Below are 15813 nucleotides of genomic sequence, written 5' to 3'. Positions count from 1 at the left end.
AAAATATGCAGGGTTATTCTGATATTGTATACCAATATTCCTTTCATAAACATGCTTAGTGGATTATTCATGTCATAAAAAGGCTAATATCGAGTTGGGAGTATATCCAGCACAATCTGACTTATTATTTGGAGCAGAGACAGATGTGGGCAACATAAGGCCTTATGCAAAATACTGCTTCCCCAGACACAGCAGACACAGAACAATACTTATTGTCTCCATTTCCCTGTGGGCTTCCAAAGGGCCACTGTGACATCTTGGTCTATTTATGAAGCAGTGAAAAGTGTGGAGAAGCGAGCCAGTTGAGAAGTTGACCATGGCAACCAATCAGCATTAAAGTAACAGTTATAATTTGCATACTGTACAATTGTACGGAGCAGCTAATTGGGTGCCATGGGCAACTTCTCCACAGGTTCACTTCTCCACACTTTTCACTGCTTCATGAATAGACTCCAGAATCTGCAGAGCCTGGGGACATTCCAGACTGAGGTGAGCAATCACATGGTGGAACTCTGGAGGTAACGTACAGCGGAAAGAAAGAAATGACAGCGGCATCACAGCCATAACTAGACATTTTGGTGCCCTGTGCCAAAAAAAAAAAGCACTTGTGGAGAAGGGGCGTGGCTACACAATAGTACCCCCAAGTCAAATTACGCCACACAGTAGTTCAGTCTAATTCACATCACACCACACAGTATTACTTCTTATACATGTTATGCCACACAGTAGTACCCCTTATTCATGTTACTTCACACAACAGTATTGTTCCCCATGTCACATTATACCAGACAGCAGTACCCCTTGTACACCTTACGTCACACAGTAGCAGAGCCGTATCTAGACTTCTTGGTGCCCTGTGCCAGATAGAGCATTTTTTCAATAAGGATATAAGGCACATGCCTCGTGGGGAAGGGGCATGGCAAGATTGATCCCAGAGAAAGCCCATGATATGATGCCCCATCCCACATTTTATATATATATATATATATACACACGACTAACAGTGTCTACACTAAAGGATATATATATGAAGAAGGATGCAATTCGTATTTCTTTAAAAAAATGGGGGGATATTTATTATAAAACAGACATTTCAATAGTAATAAAAAAGGAAAAAGGGTTGGATGGAATAAAAAACGGGTGGATTTGATCGATTAAAAAATAATAATAAATAAATTCAAGCTGATAAAAGAAAAAATAATAAAAACATATCTGGAACCCCTTGATGAAGTCAGATGGACGAAACGCGTTGGGCAGACCTCAATTTGACCTTCCATTTTTAAGATAAGCACCTTTCTCTTATCTGAAATATATTTGTATATTTTTATTGTTCCAGATATGTTTTTATTATTTTTTCTTTTATCAGCTTGAATTTATTTATTATTATTTTTTAATCGATCAAATCCACCCGTTTTTTATTCCATCCAACCCTTTTTCCTTTTTTATTACTATTGAAATGTCTGTTTTATAATAAATATCCCCCCATTTTTTTAAAGAAATATGAATTGCATCCTTCTTCATATATATATCCTTTAGTGTAGACACTGTTAGTCGCTAGTACCCCTACCCTCCCTTATATACTTTTAACTAACAGGCAGCTTATCACTGCCTTTTTTTTGGGGTCAGCTGACACCTTTTACTCCTAAAGGAGTGTCCACACCCCTGGTTATTTTATTTTATATCTCTAAACTGTATAGTAGGCCTATACACCTATACTTGTGGCGCCATACTCCCACCACTCTATATATATACACACACATATGTATATACAGGTTGAGTATCCCATATCCATATATTCCGAAATACGGAATTTTTTGACGGAGAGTGAGACAGTGAAACTTTGTTTTCTGATGGCTCAATGTATACAAACTTTGTTTAATAGACAGAGTTATTAAAAATATTGTATTAAATGACCTCCAGGCTGTGTGTATACGGTGTATATGAAACATAAATGAATTGTGTGAATGTAGACACACTTTGTTTAATGCACAAAGTTATTAAAAATAATGGCTAAAATGACCTTCAGGCAGTGTGTATAAGGTGTATATGAAACATAAATGCATTCTGTGCTTAGACTTGGATCCCATCGCCATGATATCTCATTGTGGTATGCAATTATTCCAAAATACGGAAAAATCCGATATCCAAAATGCCTCTGGTCCCAAGCATTTTGGATAAGGGAGACTCAACCTGTATATATATATATATATATATATATATATATATGTGATACCGCTAACAAATTGTGGTACAGCTGTATGTGGTGTGAGTCGTACCTGTATCTTCCCGCCTTCGTCTGCCTCAGCCGCTTGAAAGCCTCCAGGTGGTACCCTCTGGATGGGTTGGCAGAGGGATGAGGGCAACCCCAAAGAATCCCTTTACAGAAAGTCACGACTGATTAACACAGTGACTACGGTTTTATTTGAAATGGTAAGGGAATAACGATGCTAATAATGTACACAATTGCTGACTAAATCAAAATACATTTTACACATATAAAGTCAGGGTTAGAATGCAATATAACTTCTCATCTCAAGATAACATTTGATTAGCATGTTTGCATATGGCAGTATGCAGTTATTACATTTAACATGCATCAATCTAAAGCCAATTGGTTCATTACACAGAGCAGATCATTTACTTTTACTTTCAGTTCAATTACTTTATTGACCTGTCCCAATGGAGAAGTGTTGCATTAGTTTTTGTAAGGGCTAGTATTGAGCAGGCTGCAGGGTCATAAAGTTGGAGACAGAGTCATAAAAGTCCTGGCTTGCAGAGTGGGGGAAATCACACAATGTCCAGAATGGGGGAAGGGACAAGGCAGCAGTTATAATCAATGTTCAGGGAAAGGGTAAATTGAATGATCACTAGCAAGCCATGCAATGTTCAGTGATATGGTAAATGAAATGATAAACAGTGTGCAGGAGTGGGAGAAGCAGTACAATGTCCAGGAGAGGATGAATGAAGCAGTGAGCAAGTAACAGATAGTGCACATACTCAGCAGAGTCAATATGCTTTCATAGCTTACCCGCGCCCGATCGGCAGCGGCTGGTCGCTCTCGGTGGCTGTGCTCCTGTGATCACGGTGGGTACTCTGTGGTGTGCCAGCTTTCGCCCGCAGTGGCTCTCTGCTGCAGCACACGGCGTCCAACTCCCCGGGTCCTCGGTCCGCCGATCAGCGCTGCTCAGGTCTCTGCTTGAGATGGCTGCTTCAGTGTGCAAGCTTTCACCTGCAACGGTGTTCTGCTGCAACACAGCCTCGTCCCTGCACCCGTCTGTGATTGCTTCCTGATGCCTGCGCTCCTTCACACAACAGTCCGTCTTCCGCCCTGCTATCAGGGATGTTTCTCTCCCTCTCCCAACCTGGCTCTCCTCTGCCCAAAAAAACCCCACACACATGCTGTTTCCTTTGTCCTCCTCAGACCCCCACCTGTGAGTTCAGGGGTCATCCAATAGCAGGCAGGCAGGGGCTGCTGATGTCACAACTCTGCAACCTGATGCTCACTTGAGAAAAAGGCCAGGAATTCCTGGGATGCCACATATATATATATATATATATATATATATATCTGTCAATAAAACATATAGAGGGGGCGCTCCATAGTGCATAAACTTTTTTTATTTTAAAAACAAACACGAAGGTGCTCAAAACAAATGTAGCTATTACACTCGTTCCGGAAGGCAACCAGGGTGGGCTGGTTACCACATGATTTCACAGAAAATCACCAAACAGAACTGGAACAAAGATTGGACCAAACCGTGAAGGAATCCACCACCCGCCGGCGGCGATTTCCCCTGAGGCTTACGGGCAGGATTACACACGTCCGTGACCACTCGCTCAGTCAACTGCAGGGATTTCGATACGTCACTCGACTCCGCCTTAACGCGTTTCGTCATCGACTTCTGTGGAATCATGTGGTAACCAGCCCACCCTGGTTGCCTACCGGTACGAGTGTAATAGCTACATTTGTTTTAAGCACCTTCGTGTTTGTTTTTAAAATAAAAAAAGTTTATGCACTATGGAGCGCCCCCTCTATATGTTTTATTGACAGATATCTATCTTCGTGGGAGTTCGGATTGATTAAGGGGAGCAGCGATCCTGAATTATCCAAGGAGGATCTAGTGCTTTGAACACTTATATAGTGACTTGTGATTCCACTTACATATCCAGATATAAAAATCTTGTGTTCCAATAACCAGCGCTGTATCTATTGTTTTCTTTGTATATATATATATATATATATATATATATATATATATATATCTATCCAGCGATTCCTAGCATGCAGTGGCACTCAGGGACAGACTCATGGATAATTTCAAAACAATCAGTGTTTAATCCATTCTAAAGTAAAAGAGTTCCAGAGTGAACAAGTGAAAAGTCACCTTGACAAAGGGGTGTTCGCACCCCGAAACGTTGGATGGAACTCTTTTACTTTAGAATGGATTAAACACTGATTGTTTTGAAATTATCCATGAGTCTGTCCCTGAGTGCCACTGCATGCTAGGAATCGCTGGATGTGTTACTGTTTCCAGAAGGCACCGGGGCACCTTTTACCAGGAAGGGTGAGTGCCTATCCGATATTGCATATATATATATATATATATATATATATCTATATATATTTTTTTTTTATTAGCATTATTTATTAGCAGTTTCTTATATAGCGCAGCATATTCTGTTGCGCTTTACAATTAGAACAACAGTTATAGAACATAACTGGGCAAAGACAGACAGACAGAGGTAGGAAGGCCCTGCTCGCAAGCAATCTATAGGGAAATAGGCATTGATACACAAGGATAGATGCTACCTGTTACATAATGGTTCCCCAGATTGCTAGGTTCTTAATGGGTTGTATGATATGATCACCCAGCAATGTTGGAAGACAAAATGTGAGTTTATGTGGACTGTACAGAGGGGATGTAACTTGATAGGGAAGCATTGAAGGCTATGTGTGTGGGTCTGAAATTTGGTAGGCTTGTCTGAAGAGATGAGTTTTCAGGGAACGTTACATATATACACACACACACATTTATAGACCACTGCAAGAAAATGGATTTAGACACAAATACTCTTTATACCATATTCATGCACTTAACTTGAGAGCTTGTTGTTATTCAGTTACAATACCCTTTATTAAATAACACATTTCAATATAATGCCATACCCAGGATTCAAACCTATAACCTGTTGAATTCTAATCAAACACCCTACTCATTGATCTATTTGATCCTGCATAAAAACTATGAACACTATTTGAAGGCACTGGTACTTTGTAAAAAAAATCAGCATTGCAATTGAGCAGATCTATGTAGTGTGCAGCCACCCATGCAATCTCTTGCAGCCACACGCTACATAGATCTGCTCAGCTACAATGCTGATCATTTTTTCACAATGTACAAGGTAAGCTTCAAGTAGAATTCTTTAGCTTATAATTATTTACCTTTCTATGCAAAGGCAGATAGCTCAATTAACAGATTGTCTGACTGCAATGCCACAGACAATGGGTTCTAATTCTGGGTATGTTAGCATCATGAAATGTAATAAAGGACAGTCTGACTGAATAATAAAGAAATCTCAAGTTGTGGTCATGAATGTTGTATAGGTATTAGCGACAGAAGTGGTCAGGGTAGGAGACAGCGGTGGTCAGAAGATGCTGGTCTTCAAAGAGGGGGAAAGCTTCAAGCGAAAGTAATTGAAACAGATAATTGACAAGTGCCGCTAACAGCGCCCCCTAGATTGCAGTGCTATATGCGGGGACCCCTCCTCACACACCTAGTTACGGCCTTGCACAGTAGTACTCCTTGTACACTTTACGTCACACATCAGTACTCCTTGGCCCTCATTCCGAGTTGTTCGCTCGGTAATTTTCTTCGCATCGCAGCGATTTTCCGCTAATTGCGCATGCGCAATGTTCGCACTGCGACTGCGCCAAGTAAATTTGCTATGAAGATTGGTATTTTACTCACGGCATTACGAGGTTTTTTCTACGTTCTGGTGATCGGAGTGTGATTGACAGGAAGTGGGTGTTTCTGGGCGGAAACTGACCGTTTTATGGGAGTGTGTGAAAAAACGCTGCCGTTTCTGGGAAAAACGCGGGAGTGGCTGAAGAAACGGGGGAGTGTCTGGGCGAACGCTGGGTGTGTTTGTGACGTCAAACCAGAGTAAGTCTCGAGCTACTCAGAAACTGCACAGAGAAATCTTTTCGCAATATTGCGAATCTTTCGTTCGCAATTCTGCTAAGCTAAGATTTACTCCCAGTAGGCAGCGGCTTAGCGTGTGCAATGCTGCTAAAAGCAGCTAGCGAGCGAACAACTCGGAATGAGGGCCCTTGTACAGATTACGTTACACAGTAGCACCGATTGTACACGTTATGAAACAGAGTAGTAGCCCTTGTACACATTATGCCACACAGTAGCACCAATTGTATACGTCACGACACACAGTAGTACCCTCTGTACACATTGTGCCATATTTTAATTTTAAATAACATTGTGCAGCACTCACTCACCCGCAATCTCTGTGACTAAGGGCAAGGGGGGTACACCGTTACTGGTGCTGACACTTTGGTGTCAGGTCGTAGTATCACCAAGTGTGCGAACATCTATAGGTGAGACTTGGGATCTGAGGCCAAGTGTTTTAGGAATGATCATCTACTGTACTCCAAGAAAAAGCTCATGTGCCCAGTCATTAAAAGAGAGAAATGTAAATAAATATACTCTTTCAATTATGTCTAGGAAAATTCCTTGGCGCTCATAAGATTTACATTGTACATCGCTGGTGAATGGCCGCTGAAAGGTGTTCTCAAGGGGAAGTGATCTGAATTCTGAAGTTACCAATGACCACTTTACACAAGCAGCAAAGAAAGTAAAGCAAGTGGGCATAAGAGATATCTTAAAAGGACAGCAGCAGAAAGATATAAAAAAAAAGTTACAGTATGTAGAAGTGCACAATGTAGTGCCAAGCAGATAGAGAAAGCCATACTAAAGCAGTGACAGAAGCTCTGCATTGTAGTTTGTCAGAAAGTGATCCACCAACTAAAGCAAAATATTCTCTACTACATACCTGATCCTCCTGCATTCTGAGGGGAAACACAATATTTGATGAGAGAGTTCTTGTAATTTAATACACACCATTACCTACTATTACCTACCTTGCTGACCTTGCTGTATGTGTTGAACACCACTCTTGCTCCTAAGCAGATGCCATATCAATAGATAAAGTTAAATGACACATAAAGAGATTTATAGCCATTTGTGACATACTTCTTTGTAGAGATGTGACCCGGCCCAAATCATGGTTTTTGGGTTCTTGTTTTGGATCTGTATCTCCTTCGAGTATTTGTTTTGCCAAAAACTCTCTTGCGAGTTTTGAATCTGTTTTTTTTTTTTATCATAAAAACAGCTAAAATCACAGGACTTGAGCATGTTTTTCTTCATGCAGTATTATTAACCCCAACAACATTAATTTCCACTGATTTCCAGTCAATTTTGACCACCTCACAGCTCACAATATTGTTTTCATCCAGTTTAGGCCAAAAGGTTGCACCAAGGTAGCTGGATGATTAAGCTAAGTGACAACAGCGGGCGGCACAAACATGTGGCAAACTTCCAACATCTAGAAAACAGAATGGCACTGCAGTGGCAGACAGGGTGGCAGTTTAATAAACTATACAAATGTTTGTCTTCTACGCAAAAAGACAGTCAGCAACACTCCAAACAGCACATAATGCAAAGAAAAGTGGTGCAAGATGGAATTGTCCTTGGGTGGGATGGAATTGTCCTTGGGCCCTCCCACCCATCCTTATGTTGTAACAGGACATGCACAGTTTAACAAACCATTCATTTAATTGACAGGGACTGTCACTTGTGGCTGAAATGATTGGTTTGTTTGGGCCTTTACAAATTAAGCTGGCAATGGGCAGTGAACATTGCTGGAAGTGATCTCAAACTGGCTCTACATTTGCAAGATAATGTCATCATCTTCATCATCCGATTCCTCAACCCCATTAGTGTGTACATCCTCTTCTTCACACTATTAATTTGTCCTCGCTGGAATCCGCTATAGTAGGGGCCTCTTTATTTTGTGGACATAATTGTCTGTAAAGGTCTTTCCAGGGCTGTCGTAACATCAGTGTAGCCCCCCTGGGCAAAGCAATGCATTGGGCCCCTACCCATCCTCCTGTGGTAGGTGTGGCGGGTGCTTTTTAGCAGCAGCTTTGATGTCCTGCGGGTAGTAGAGGGTGTTCTATCTTCCGCTTAGCATGTAGGACCGGGAGCAGTAATTTCTGCACAGATGGTGGGAGATGGGGCAGAAGGGAGAATACTTAACTGTAGAAGGAGGCATTGGGGTTAATGAAGGGGCCTGGGTACATTACTTTCAGGGTGGAAGGTGATGTTTAATATGCAGGGAAGGGCTGGATAGTGGAGTAGGCTTAATTTTAATAATTTTCCGGTCGGAGGGCAATTGCTTGACTGTAGATATCTCCAGTTCCTGGAAATAGATTTCTTAGCTTTTATGGGATAAAAAAAATAGAGAGTCCCATCTTTCAGGAGTCAGAGCAATCCACAGACGAAGATATAAAAATGCATACCAGGTATTAGTGATGAGCGGGTTCGGTTTCCGAGAAACCGAACCCCCCGAACGTCACCCTTTTTACACGGGTCCGAACCATACTCGGATTCTCCAGTATGGCTCGGTTAGCCCGAGCGCGCCCGAACGTCATCATCCCGCTGTCGGATTCTCGCGAGATTCGGATTCTGTATAAGCAGCCGCGCGTCGCCGCCATTTTCACACGTGCATTGAGATTGATAGGGAGAGGACGTGGCTGGCGTCCTCTCCGTACTACTACTAATAGGAGACAGTTGGGTGATCTGATTGCTTGTTTTATTTTACTATAATTGTGGGGAGGATTGGGGAGCAGCTGTTAGGAGGAGTACAGTACAGTGCAGAGTTTTGCTGATAAGTGACCACCAGTTTTTTATCCGTTCTCTGCCTGAAAAAAACGCTCCATACCATATCTGTGCTCAGTGTGCTGCATGATATATCTGTGCTGAGTGCTCACACTGCTTAATTGTGGGGACTGGGGAGCAGCTATAGCAGGAGTACAGTGCACACTTTTGCTGACAGTGACCACCAGTATACATTTGTCTGCCTGAAAAACACTCCTGTGGTGGCTTTTTTTTATACTAGTTTAGCAGTTTGCTGACAGTGTCCACCAGGTCCATTATACTGTATATAGCAGTATGGTAGGCAACTGCTGTACCTACCTCTGTGTCGTCACTTGTCATCCATTAATAATAATAAGTATATTATCCATCCATCTACATTGTATACCTATGGTGGCTTTTTTTTTATACTAGTTTAGCAGTTTGCTAGCAGTGTCCACCAGGTCCATTATACTGTATATAGCAGTACGGTGTGCCACTGCTGTACCTACCTCTGTGTCGTCACTCGTCATCCATTAATAAGTATACTATTCATCCATCTACATTGTATACCTGTGGTGGCTTTTTTTTATACTAGTTTAGCAGTTTGCTGACAGTGTCCACCAGGTCCATTATACTGTATATAGCAGTACGGTAGGCCACTGCTGTACCTACCTCTGTGTCGTCACTCGTCATCCATTAATAAGTATACTATCCATACATCTATATTGTATACGTGTGGTGGCTTTTTTTTTTTATACTAGTTTAGCAGTTTGCTGACAGTGTCCACCAGGTACATTTATTATACTGTATATAGCAGTACGGTAGGCAACTGCTGTACCTACCTCTGTATCATCACTCGTCATCCATTAATAAGTATACTATCCATCCATCTACATTGTATACCTGTGGTGGCTTTTTTTTTATACTAGTTTAGCAGTTTGCTGACAGTGTCCACCAGGTCCATTTATTATACTGTATATAGCAGTACGGTAGTCCACTGCTGTACCTACCTCTGTGTCGTCACTCGTCATCCATTAATAATAATAATAAGTATACTATCCATCCATCTACATTGTATACCTGTGGTGGCTTTTTTTTTATACTAGTTTAGCAGTTTGCTGACAGTGTCCACCAGGTCCATTATACTGTATATAGCAGTACGGTAGGCCACTGCTGTACCTACCTCTGTGTCGTCACTCGTCATCCATAAGAATACTATCCATCCATCTACATTGTATACCTGTGGTTGCTTTTTTTTTATACTAGTTTAGCAGTTTGCTGGCAGTGTCCACCAGGTCCATTATACTGTATATAGCAGTACGGTGTGCCACTGCTGTACCTACCTCTGTGTCGTCACTCGTCATCCATTAATAAGTATACTATCCATCCATCGACATTGTATACCTGTGGTGGCTTTTTTTTTATACTAGTTTAGCAGTTTGCTGGCAGTGTCCACCAGGTCCATTATACTGTATATAGCAGTACAGTAGGCCACTGCTGTACCTACCTCTGTGTCGTCACTCGTCATCCATAAGTATACTATCCATCCATCTACATTGTATACCTGTGGTGGCTTTTTTTTTTATACTAGTTTAGCAGTTTGCTGGCAGTGTCCACCAGGTCCATTATACTGTATATAGCAGTACGGTAGGCCACTGCTGTACCTACCTCTGTGTCGTCACTCGTCATCCATAAGTATACTATCCATCCATCTACATTGTATACCTGTGGTAGCTTTTTTTTATACTAGTTTAGCAGTTTGCTGGCAGTGTCCACCAGGTCCATTATACTGTATATAGCAGTACGGTAGGCCACTGCTGTACCTACCTCTGTGTCGTCACTCGTCATCCATTAATAATAATACTGTAAGTATACTATCCATCCATCTTCATTGTATACCTGTGGTGGCTTTTTTTTTTATACTAGTTTAGCAGTTTGCTGGCAGTGTCCACCAGGTCCATTATACTGTATATAGCAGTACGGTAGGCCACTGCTGTACCTACCTCTGTGTCGTCACTCATCATCCATTAATAAGTATACTATCCATCCATATACATTGTATACCTGTGGTGGCTTTTTTTTTTATAATAGTTTAGCAGTTTGCTGACAGTGTCCACCAGGTCCATTATACTGTTTATAGCAGTACGGTAGGCCACTGCTGTACCTACCTCTGTGTCGTCACTCGTCATCCATTAACAATAATAAGTATACTATCCATCCATCTACATTGTATACCTGTGGTGGCTTTTTTTTATACTAGTTTAGCAGTTTGCTGACAGTGTCCACCAGGTCCATTTATTATACTGTATATAGCAGTACGGTAGGCCACTGCTGTACCTACCTCTGTGTCGTCACTCGTCATCCATTAATAAGTATACTATCCATCCATCTACATTGTATACCTGTGGTTGCTTTTTTTTATACTAGTTTAGCAGTTTGCTAGCAGTGTCCACCAGGTCCATTATACTGTTTATAGCAGTACGGTAGGCCACTGCTGTACCTACCTCTGTGTCGTCACTCGTCATCCATAAGTATACTATCCATCCATCTACATTGTATACCTGTGGTGGCTTTTTGTTGTGCGCAGTATATATAGTAGTAGGCCATTGCTATTGATACTGGCATATAATTCCACACATTAAAATATGGAGAACAAAAATTTGGAGGTTAAAAAAATAGGGAAAGATCAAGATCCACTTCCACCTCGTGCTGAAGCTGCTGCCACTAGTCATGGCCGAGACGATGAAATGCCATCAACGTCGTCTGCCAAGGCCGATGCCCAATGTCATAGTACAGAGCATGTAAAATCCAAAACACACAAGTTCAGTGACCCAAAAATCAAAATTAAAAGCGTCTGAGGAGAAGCGTAAACTTGGCAATATGCCATTTACGACACGGAGTGGCAAGGAACGGCTGAGGCCCTGGCCTATGTTCATGGCTAGTGGTTCAGATTCACATGAGGATGGAAGCACTCATCCTCTCGCTAGAAAAATGAAAAGACTTAAGCTGGCAAAAGCACAGCAAAGAACTGTGCGTTCTTCTAAATCACAAATCCCCAAGGAGAGTCCAATTGTGTCGGTTGCGATGCCTGACCTTCCCAACACTGGACGGGAAGAGCTTGCGCCTTCCACCATTTGCACGCCCCCTGCAAGTGCTGGAAGGAGCACCCGCAGTTCAGTTCCTGATAGTCAAATTGAAGATGTCAGTGTTGAAGTACACCAGGATGAGGATATGGGTGTTGCTGGCGCTGGGGAGGAAATTGACAAGGAGGATTCTGATGGTGAGGTGGTTAGTTTAAGTCAGGCACCCGGGGAGACACCTGTTGTCCGTGGGAGGAATATGGCCATTGACATGCCTGGTCAAAACACAAAAAAAATCAGCTCTTCGGTGTGGAATTATTTCAACACAAATGCGGACAACAGGTGTCAAGCCGTGTGTTGCCTTTGTCAAGTTGTAATAAGTAGGGGTAAGGACGTTAACCACCTCGGAACATCCTCCCTTATACGTCACCTGCAGCGCATTCATCATAAGTCAGTGACAATTTCAAAAACTTTGGGCGACAGCGGAAGCAGTCCACTGACCAGTAAATCCCTTCCTCTTGTAACCAAGCTCCTGCAAACCACACCACCAACTCCCTCAGTGTCAATTTCCTCCTTACCCAGGAAAGCCAATAGTCCTGCAGGCCATGTCACTGGCAAGTCTGACGAGTCCTCTCCTGCCTGGGATTCTTCCGATGCATCCTTGAGTGTAACGCCTACTGCTGCTGGCGCTGCTGTTGTTGCTGCTGGGAGTCGATCGTCATCCCAGAGGGGAAGTCGGAAGACCACTTGTACTACTTCCAGTAAGCAATTGACTGTACAACAGTCCTTTGCGAGGAAGATGAAATATCACAGCAGTCATCCTGCTGCAAAGCGGATAACTGAGGCCTTGGCAGCCTGGGTGGTGAGAAACGTGGTTCCGGTATCCATCGTTAATTCAGAGCCAGCTATAGACTTGATTGAGGTACTGTGCCCCCGGTACCAAATACCATCTAGGTTCCATTTCTCTAGGCAGGCGATACCGAAAATGTACACAGACCTCAGAAAAAGACTCACCAGTGTCCTAAAAAATGCTGTTGTACCCAATGTCCACTTAACCACGGACATGTGGACAAGTGGAGCAGGGCAGACTCAGGACTATATGACTGTGACAGCCCACTGGGTAGATGTATTGCCTCCCGCTGCAAGAACAGCAGCGGCGGCACCAGTAGCAGCATCTCGCAAACGCCAACTCGTTCCTAGGCAGGCTACGCTTTGTATCACCGCTTTCCAGAATACGCACACAGCTGAAAACCTCTTACGGCAACTGAGGAAGATCATCGCAGAATGGCTTATCCCAATTGGACTCTCCTGGGGATTTGTGACATCGGACAACGCCAGCAATATTGTGCGTGCATTACATCTGGGCAAATTCCAGCACGTCCCATGTTTTGCACATACCTTGAATTTGGTGGTGCAGAATTATTTAAAAAACGACAGGGGCGTGCAAGAGATACTGTCGGTGGCCTGAAGAATTGCGGGCCACTTTCGGCGTTCAGGCACCGCGTACAGAAGACTGGAGCACCACGAAAAATACCTGAACCTGCCCTGCCATCATCTGAAGCAAGAGGTGGTAACGAGGTGGAATTCAACCCTCTATATGCTTCAGAGGATGGAGGAGCAGCAAAAGGCCATTCAAGCCTATACATCTGGCCACGATATAGGCAAAGGAGGTGGAATGCACCTGTCTCAAGCGCAGTGGAGAATGATTTCAACGTTGTGCAAGGTTCTGCAACCCTTTGAACTTGCCACACGTGAAGTCAGTTCAGACACTGCCAGCCTGAGTCAGGTCATTCCCCTCATCAGGCTTTTGCAGAAGAAGCTGGAGACATTGAAGGAGGAGCTAAAACAGAGCGATTCCGCTAGGCATGTGGGACTTGTGGATGGAGCCCTTCATTCGCTTAACCAGGATTCACGGGTGGTCAATCTGTTGAAATCAGAGCACTACATTTTGGCCACCGTGCTCGATCCTAGATTTAAAACCTACGTTGTATCTCTTTTTCCGGCAGACACAAGTCTGCAGGGGTTCAAAGACCTGCTGGTGAGAAAATTGTCAAGTCAAGCGGAACGTGACCCGTCAACAGCTCCTCCTTCACATTCTCCCGCTACTGGGGGTGCGAGGAAAAGGCTAAGAATTCCGAGCCCACCCGCTGGCGGTGATGCAGGGCAGTCTGGAGCGAGTGCTGACATCTGGTCCGGACTGAAGGACCTGCCAACGATTACTGACATGTCGTCTACTGTCACTGCATATGATTCTCTCACCATTGAAAGAATGGTGGAGGATTATATGAGTGACCGCATCCAAGTAGGCACGTCAGACAGTCCGTACGTATACTGGCAGGAAAAAGAGGCAATTTGGAGGCCCTTGCAGAAACTGGCTTTATTCTACCTAAGTTGCCCTCCCTCCAGTGTGTACTCCGAAAGAGTGTTTAGTGCAGCCGCTCACCTTGTCAGCAATCGGCGTACGAGGTTACTTCCAGAAAATGTGGAGAAGATGATGTTCATTAAAATGAATTATAATCAATTCCTCCATGGAGACATTCACCAGCAGCAATTGCCTCCAGAAAGTACACGGGGACCTGAGATGGTGGATTCCAGTGGGGACGAATTAATAATCTGTGAGGAGGGGGATGTACACAGTGAAAGGGGTGATGAATCGTACGATGATGATGAGGTGGACATCTTGCCTCTGTAGAGCCAGTTTGTGCAAGGAGAGATTGATTGCTTCTTTTTTGGTGGGGGCCCAAACCAACCAGTCATTTCAGTCACAGTCGTGTGGCAGACCCTGTCGCTGAAATGATGGGTTCGTTAAAGTGTGCATGTCCTGTTTATACAACATAAGGGTGGGTGGGAGGGCCCAAAGACAATTCCATCTTGCACCTCTTTTTTCTTTCATTTTTCTTTGCATCATGTGCTGTTTGGGGAGTATTTTTTTGAAGGGTCATCCTGCCTGACACTGCAGTGTCACTCCTAGATGGGCAAGGTGTTTGTGTCGGCCACTTGGGTCGCTTAGCTTAGTCACACAGCTACCTCATTGCGCCTCTTTTTTTCTTTGCATCATGTGCTGTTTGGGGAGTATTTTTTTGAAGGGCCATCCTGCCTGACACTGCAGTGTCACTCCTAGATGGGCCAGGTGTTTGTGTCGGCCACTAGGGTTGCTTAGCTTAGTCACATAGCTACCTCATGCGCCTCTTTTTTTCTTTGCATCATGTGCTGTTTGGGGACTATTTTTTTCAAGTGCCATCCTGTCTGACACTGCAGTGCCACTCCTAGATGGGCCAGGTGTTTGTGTCGGCCACTAGGGTCGCTTAGCTTAGTCACACAGCTACCTCATTGCGCCTCTTTTTTTCTTTGCATCATGTGCTGTTTGGGGAGTATTTTTTTGAAGGGCCATCCTGCATGACACTGCAGTGTCACTCCTAGATGGGCCAGGTGTTTGTGTCGGCCACTTGGGACGATGAGCTTAGTCACACAGCTACCTCATTGCGCCTCTTTTTTTCGTTGCATCATGTGCTGTTTGGGGACTATTTTTTTCAAGTGCCATCCTGTCTGACACTGCAGTGCCACTCTTAGATGGGCCAGGTGTTTGTGTCGGCGACTAGGGTCGCTTAGCTTAGTCACACAGCTACCTCATTACGCCTCTTTTTTTCTTTGCATCATGTGCTGTTTGGGGACTATTTTTTTCAAGTGCCATCCTGTCTGACACTGCAGTGCCACTCCTAGATGGGCCAGGTGTTTGTGTCGGCCACTAGGGTCGCTTAGCTTAGTCACACAGCTACCTCATTGCGCCTCTTTTTTTCTTTGCA

The sequence above is a fragment of the Pseudophryne corroboree genome, chromosome 2, assembly GCF_028390025.1.
Source record: "Pseudophryne corroboree isolate aPseCor3 chromosome 2, aPseCor3.hap2, whole genome shotgun sequence".
NCBI classification, from domain to species: Eukaryota; Metazoa; Chordata; class Amphibia; order Anura; family Myobatrachidae; genus Pseudophryne; species Pseudophryne corroboree.
The sequence above is the reverse complement of the archived record's forward strand: the minus strand, read 5'-3'. Positions refer to the sequence as shown.